The 8,317-nt window shown below is 29.5% G+C and overlaps 1 long non-coding RNA gene across 1 annotated transcript; it reads left to right on the top strand.

Moving 5' to 3' along the window:
• Nucleotides 1–516: 516 nt before the first annotated feature.
• LOC111020543 (uncharacterized) lies at nucleotides 517–1,347 on the top strand. The gene is made up of 2 exons (XR_002602697.2): nucleotides 517–602; nucleotides 693–1,347. It is a non-coding gene; the product is annotated as an uncharacterized LOC111020543 (long non-coding RNA).
• Nucleotides 1,348–8,317: the final 6,970 nt, after the last annotated feature.

Here is an 8,317-nt window from a genome sequence, read left to right as displayed (position 1 = left end):
CTATTTAGTAGATTTATTTTTTAAAATTATTTTTGGATTGTGGGATCAGAGTTTTCAAATTTTAAATTTAAAACTTTAAAGGTAGAATCACATCAAAATAATAACTAATTAAAAAATGTAAAATATAATATATTATAAATTATATAATCCTGTAAAATAAAATTAATTATAACATATAAATTAATTAATATTATTTTATATTAAATTAAATTTTTAGTTGGTGACTAGTTTATTACTAAACACTTTGAAACAATCGTTTAAATTGAGATTCAGTTTTCAAATCTTCTACGAAACATATATTCGAAAACATTGAAAATATGACGTCCAACTCTGTTTGACAAGTTTTCAAACGTTTCCTTCTATTCTAACTTTTTTTATATTTTTATAATCTTATAAATGGGTAAATTAGAGAGAATTTAAAATCTTAAATTTTTTATACAATTTTTTTAAATTAATATGTACTAAGAGGCTGGCAACCTACTTTCTTCACTCTGCTACTGCTGATATGTGCTATATAAACACTCCACCACCTAATAGAAACCTCACTACTCAAACCAGCCCATTTCCACTTATATTCCTCAGTTTGAGGTCTCAATAACCAAGTAAACTTCTCTAACTTAAAACTTTTTTTTTCTCTCTACTGATCTTCTTCTATTCATCTAATCAACACTTTTTTTTTTTGGCTTGTACAGATTTATAAAGCTACTAGCTAACCCAAATATAACAAAGCTTTGTGTGAAAATGAGAAGATTGACTCTTGGGGTGATCCTTCTGCTTGTGCTGATCAGCTCGGCCATGGTAACCGAAGGGGCGAAGCGTATGAGTCTCCGACGTCTGGCTGAGAAACCCGAGCCGCGGCTGCGGGGTAATGAGAATGAAAGGGGCAAAAGTAGGCGCCCTGATAGTGAAAGTGGTGGATACAATCACCATGGGTGTCCCAGAAGAGATGTGGATTGCTGGAGTAATTGAAAGCAAACTGGAGGGTAATTGATATAATAAGTTGGCTAGCTAGACTATCTGTGTTAAATAAACGAGGCCACAATGAGATAACTATTTCGAAGCCAAATTAAACTTATGACCACTACTTACTCGTGTTTCTTCATTTTGACATACAAAAAAAATTGTGAAAAATTAGTAAGTCAAAAATTTTAATAACAAAAAAAACAAAAAAATTGTTATCAAATACGGCCTAAACTATTCGCTTTGACTAGCTAGCTTTGGAGATGGTATGACTACGACTTGAGTTTGCTTCTATAACCGTGTTCGTACTGTTTGTTTTTTTTTTTTGTAATCTAATGAAGCTAGAGTTTTTGTTTGATTGAATATACGAATTTATAAGTTTTGTAAGAGTATATATTTGGAAGTAGTACTTATGTTAATGTAATGTGTGATTCCTTTAAAGAAATTGTAATGTGTGATTAAAAAGATTATGAATATACTCGAATGTGGAGCGAAATTTAGTGATGAATTTTAGATGCTTCATAATAAATTTGAAGGAAACAAAAAAAGCTATGAGTTGGAATAATTTATTAAACCTTCCAATATAACAAGGAATATAGAGTTCAAACTCCATAATAGCCACCTACTTTAGGAATTAGTAATTCCTATGTGTTCTCCAAGAACAAATGTTGTAGGGTCAAGTAGTTGTGTGAAATTAGTCGAGGTGCGTGCTGGTCGGAAATCACAGATATAAAAATAAAGATAAATATAACAAGGAAAACAAAGTTAGATCTTTGAAAAATATTTTACTTTTGATCTAGAGGATATAAATAAATAGTAAGGCATAACTTTCTTTGGAAGTTGGAGGTTTACATGCCCAATTATATCATCTCAAAATAATTAAATTTATTATTTTTTAATACACTACTGCGATAGATTTCTTTTTGTCAACCTAATTTATTTTAAGATTATGAATGCCAATCATTAATACTTGAATTTAATTCAATAAAGCCAAAGAAAAAGCTTAAGTGAAAATTTACTAATTAAACAAAGGTAGATTAGAATATCAAATAAGAGAATTTCAAGACTATGTAAACTTTTCAATAAGGGTTACAAAATTTAAAAAAAATTAATGATAATGGGACAAGTATAAAACGTTTAATTAATTAAGGGTAAAAATTAATCTACACTCCTATAAACTATGCAAGTTGAATAATTAAAATATCATTAAAACCTTAAACAACCCTAAACGGATTAATTTTCCCTATCTGTTATGGTTCATCATTCTCAAACATGTGTAGACTTCTTTGAATGTAATATTAAAAAAAAAATATTACAGGGAATTTAGTGAATATCAAATAAGAGAATTTTTCCCATTTGTTATGGTTCATCATTCTCAAACATGTCCGATTAGAAGGTCTTGAGTTTGAATCGTCACATAAAAAAAATAGTACAGGGATATTCGCATCTCAACCATTCAAACAATATTCTCATCATAAAATAATTAATATTTAATATGGTATCTTTTTTCTTACAACAATTTGAAGATATAGGAGATCGAATCTCTAACCTGAAAGAGTGCATATCAATTATCGTTCAAGCTATGTTCATGTGGGCAATATGATCGTAAGATTAGAAGATTAGATCTATGCTGATTGGGTCATAATTGTATTTCTTGGAATGACTAATACAAAACAAATGATGTAAAAGTAATAATAATTTCTCACCAACTTGATGATTCCAAGAGCAACTTTCTTAGAAAATGTGAGCAACCACTTAATCCTGTCTCATTAGGTGGAAAATCCCAAATCAATTTCAACCCACAATTGTGTCAATCATAGAACCTTTTCTACATACTTCTAAAAATTAAATAAAAATTAAACAAAGAAGATGGTTAATAAACATACATTATAATATTTTTTTTTTAAAAAGAAGACTGTTATATGGAACAAATATATCAATAACCTAGCTAGACTATATCATATTATATCTTAGGACATATCATTGTGAATGGAAATAATTATTGCGACGTCAACCAATGTCTCAACTCGAGTAAATTTCAAAAACCACTAAGACAACAAATTTATTGATGTCTTGAACTTGGAAAACAAATCTATCATTTTTCCTCAAATTTTCTAGATAGATATATAGAGGGTTTATGTTTGCATTAATTTTCCCGTTGAAAAATTAATCATGAAATAAATAATCGTCTTATAATAATTTATATAGTTCAAAGGACTAGACATTTGTATCTCTTCTTACGGAGTCGTAGCTAGGTTCCAAATTACTAAAATACAAATTTTCATATCAAAATAAAGAAAAATAGTTAACCATGTTACCACGTTTACATAAATAAATTCAACTCTCAAATAAGAAATCAGATGAGGGCTATTTTTTTTAGGTAGACAACTAGTTTTATAAACAATTTCTTCCTTGTCACCTTCATCTAAATTCATTAATCTTTATTAACCATTAATTTGGACAAATAAGTATAAAACTTAATATTTTGTGAAATTTTAATTATTAAAATTGTTATCGAATAAAGCTGAGGTGTCACGCGTCGTAAATCTATCCAAACGCATGAGCTGGGTAAAAAAAGAACCATCAGAGTTCAAGCACACTGGGCCCATTCCCGAGCTCACCGGCTACAAGACAGAGTGCATCTAGATTCCCGTACTAGGACAGCCAACATGTAGAGCGGTGACACACTCTATACCTAAACCAGTGCTAGATTTCTGTTTGCAGGCAATCAAGATGTTGAAAGCGACAACATTCATGGCACCTACGTGACACTGACACAACCCTTATCTAGAAATCGATATAAACAAAAAAAAATAAATTCTCACTTACAAGAGATTTAATAATTTTAAATCAAAACTTTGATATTTCGATTTTATTCTTTTCTTAAAAAAAAATACTCGTGAGCCTAAGAAAAACAACTAAAAAGTGTTTTAATGGGATATCTTATATGAATGTAAAATCGTATTTGAAAGAGTCTACCATTGAAAAGTGTTCAAAATAACACCTCGATCACAGTCATTACTTAACTTACTTTTTTAAGCCTCAAGTGATTCTATTTATCTTATCATCGGTGTTAATTTTATCAATATTCATGAAATTTCATCTTAAAATCAATTCGCAGTGAGAGGCTCTGATACCATATAAATATTCACGAGTTCCATGTCAAAACCAATTTACAATTAGAAGAGTAATCCACTCATATTATAATCTCTTGTTAGGTCCTTATCGTTTTAAGGTGTGATCCTTAATTAACAAATTTGAGCATAACTCAATGGATAAAAAACTTATTATTTCTTAAAAGTCGATGGATTGATTCCTAGTTCTAAATTGTTGAACTCAAAAAAGAAAAAAATTTCATTAATGTTAACAATGTATCACATGCATACTAGAGATTTATGTTCTATTAACATAAAAGCCTAAAATAAACTATCAATATATAGGCATGCCTTCTCCCTTAAAATTAATCTCTCAAGGACAACACAAAAGGTCTATATTATAATAATCTCCCATGCTTGAATTGGAAAAGAAAATATAAATAAAAGTATGTGGGCGTTGTTTAACTTCAAGGTATCAAAGTTTTCTTTCTTTATAAAATATTAAAAAGTGTCTTCTTCAAAAACTACACACAACACAAAAGAAAAAAAAAGAAAAAAGAATTGTTTTACAGTCTAATTAACTAATTGTAAGCTATATGATGTAAGCATTATAAAAATTGATGAGCCATCTAACAAGAATCAATCTATAATATTATTGTTAATTTGTTGCTTGAATCATACCAAGATGTTTATGCTACAATAAAATATGGTAGGGATTCATTGACAGTTGAAATTGATAATTTTTAAAAAATATAAACTTAGAATTAAGGATGGAAAAGAAAGAGAAAGAAATCTATTTTCTATCCTACTACGAGGGTAAAGAAGAAGAAAAACATAGGGTAAGGATAAAGGAAAGAGATTAGTGATGCCTTCTTTATTGAGGATGTGACTTATCAAGTCTTAGAACTATAGCTACTAAACATATATAGGCTAGATAATATAAATTGGATGTTCTTTTCATAGAACACGAATAAAGATTGATCGGAGGATTTCAAAGCCCCGATACTATGCGGTGATAGTCAAAGTGCATGTCATCTATCTAAAAGCTACTATTAATAAAAGAACTAACCATATTTATGTTAAATATCGCACGTTGAAAAGATGAATGACCTTAACAAGAGTTTATAATAAACATGGACTCTTTCCTTCATAGCCAATTAGTTTTTAGATGGAATCTCGTGAATATTAATATAATATCAGAGCTCAAAAAGCTAAATAATCCTCCGATCAAAAAATGGAATCCAACAAAGATCAATTAACCTACCGGTAATGTACTATTTCATTATGTGTGATGTGTGAAGGCTAGAGTTTTATTATATGGCGCTCATTCTATCTCCTTTGCCTCGAGTTTTTCTTTTTGATATACCTTTCTATTTCACTCTCAATTTAGTGACCCAATGCATAATTTATTCCTAAATTAAGCAATTGGATGTAGGTCCATGTGGGTTTTGTGAGAGGTAATATTGTTTGTTGATCTACTTTAGAGAGCGATTGAGATTGAAAAAAGTATGAGTAGTTACAATATATATATATATATTTATATATTTGTTTATTATATATATATATATATATATAACAAACAAATATACAAAGTTAATTGACACAGTTGAATAGGAGTAGTATTGTCAAAGTGAATATAACCCAACAGTAACTGGTATATATCTTAAATTGAGAAGCTGTGAGTTCGATTCCCCACTTCCACCCCACTTGTGCTTCAAAAAAAAAAAGCTTATGTTTATCACCTACTTAAAATATTAAATTTTAATTTGAATTTTAAACATTGTTTACACACTTTTGTAAACTGAGGTAAGATGTCGAAAAAAAATGAATGGGTAGAAAACATAAAATGCTGTCAACTTGAGGTTAAAAAACATGTTTAATCTTTCTATTTTCATTGAAGTAATGAGCAAAGTCTCGTTAAGGTATAACGAAGACTTCTTACGTACATATAAGGCTACAATGCAAATAAATCACTAAGAGAATAAACATATTTTTAATCTATAGGGACTAAATGGTTACCTAATATTTCACTTAGACGGATTTTTTCACAATATTTACCAAGTTTTATCTCATTTTAAATTTGTGGACTAAATATTCAACACATACTAAAATTTCAGTAATTAACTTATTATAAATTTTAAATAATTGAGACTAAATTGTTACTACTAAAATTAGAGACTTAAATAGTTATTTCAATGAAAATAACAATATTTTATTAAAAAAAAATGAAAGTAACCATAAATATGTATTTTCAAAACAAAAGGGACGAGGTAAAAATAAACTATATATTGTGAGATGAAGCCTTAAAATTTTAACCTTTAAAATTATCCGAGTTATAACATATCCAAGTTCACCGTGTAACCACTCTAATACACCGTGTAAACGAAGAAGAATGTCGAATATTATCAAACACACATTTTATAACGCGTGGTAGATCAAAAATTTTTAAATGGTTCACATAGTCATTCCAATCAAGAGAGAAATGGATCATCATTTGATAAAGTTTACTAAAGAAGGGGTGCAATATGATTTCCATGAAATAATTAATCCCCAAAAAGTCTCACTTTTCATAATCTATATGACAAATTCTTTAATGAATTGACTTTTACTATTTTAGATCTAAAACACATAGCTTTCTACCTAATTTTCCCTATTTATAGTGGCATTCGTATCAATTCCATTAGTGTTAATTGGCTCACAAATAATGATTAAGCTCCCCACTTTTTAATATGTTAATTCCCTTTTGGTGGCAAATCCAACTACAAGAAAACCCACCACTTTTTGCTTCCCCTTTTCACAAATTACCTTTTTGATCTCAAGACTTTGATTTGGTCGTAAAATTTCAAAAGATATGAAACCAATTTGCTATAAAGAAAACCACCCTCCTTTTTCTTTGCTACCATAGGGGGAATATATTAGGTTTAATGGTACAAGATTTGATCTTTCTTATATTTTTCTTTTTTTAACTTTCAAATTATATTGTACCAAATGGTAATTGACACTTCACGTTGAGAGATAATGAGTTCCAATCTCCTGTCCCACTTCTTCTACCTTTCATATTTTAGGACAATTTGATAACTATTTTGTTTTTTATTTTACTTTCATTTTTATGTTTTTCGAAAACGTTTTTAAAATAATAAGTAAATTTAAAAAAGAAATTAAAAATAGATTTTTGGTTTTCAAGATGTCGCTCAAATTTCTCTATAAAATTAATCTTAGAACTTTTTGAATTGGATACTCATTTGAGCTTTCGAGCTATATCATATTAATATTTATAGAATTTCATCTAAAAACTAATTGGCATGAGATAAATAACTCAGGTATATTATAAAACTTTGTTAACCTCCTTATCTTTTCAATAGGATCCTTTTAACACTTCCGTATCAATTAAATTAAGCTAGTAGTATCAACACTTCTAATATTTTTAGATTATGAATTGGTGCATGCTTTCCCTGTTATCTATCATGTCAAAAAGTCATGTTTATTTGACGGAGAACCTCATGCATGCATATAATCACAACTATGTTCTCACGAAAAAAATTGTGGCAATTACGTTATATCTATTGATCGATTATGTTTAGGGGCGTCAATGGGTTCGTGATCCACACTATTGATCGGGTAGCACCACTATCAACTGGGTTTCAATGAGTGTGGTCCTTGTTAAGATGTTTATAATAGACATGAGCTATTCCTCCCACATTGTCAATGAATTTTGAGATGGAACCCTATGATATTAATATGGTATCAGAGTCTAACAAGCTCAAACAAACATCCGATCCAAAAATGGGATCCGACCAAAATCGATGAGTCAAAAGAGCCACGATCTTAAAGGGACATGTTAAGAATCTCACATTGAAAAGATGTTTATAATGATTTTGAGATGCAACCCATGAATATTGACGGTCCTCACTACTAATTGAGTACTACGTAAGGTAGCTTGGTACACGCAAATCTGGCAAGTGAGCAGTGCTTGGGTCGCAACCAGCATTTCATGATGCCACTTAGCCAAATGGGTGAGCGTAGGATCCAACCCCAGCTATATGGCAGTGGTACCAAATCAGTAGTATAGAGTCACACCCATTGAAGCCCCTAAGAAATATAGATCAAAAAGAAATTACGTGTAATTGCCACTATATCTTTTTAATGAGCACATATTTGGATATGTAATATGGAAAACGCACATAAATTCATACATCAATATACACTCTAAACAAACAAATAACATAAAATCACACATGACACAATCTAGCCCTAATGTATTT

Source organism: Momordica charantia, assembly GCF_013281855.1.
Source record: "Momordica charantia cultivar OHB3-1 chromosome 3 unlocalized genomic scaffold, Mcharantia_2.0 BLBB01000003.1, whole genome shotgun sequence".
Taxonomy (NCBI): Eukaryota; Viridiplantae; Streptophyta; class Magnoliopsida; order Cucurbitales; family Cucurbitaceae; genus Momordica; species Momordica charantia.
Note: the sequence above shows the minus strand (reverse complement) of the source record. Positions and strands in the feature narration are given on the sequence as shown.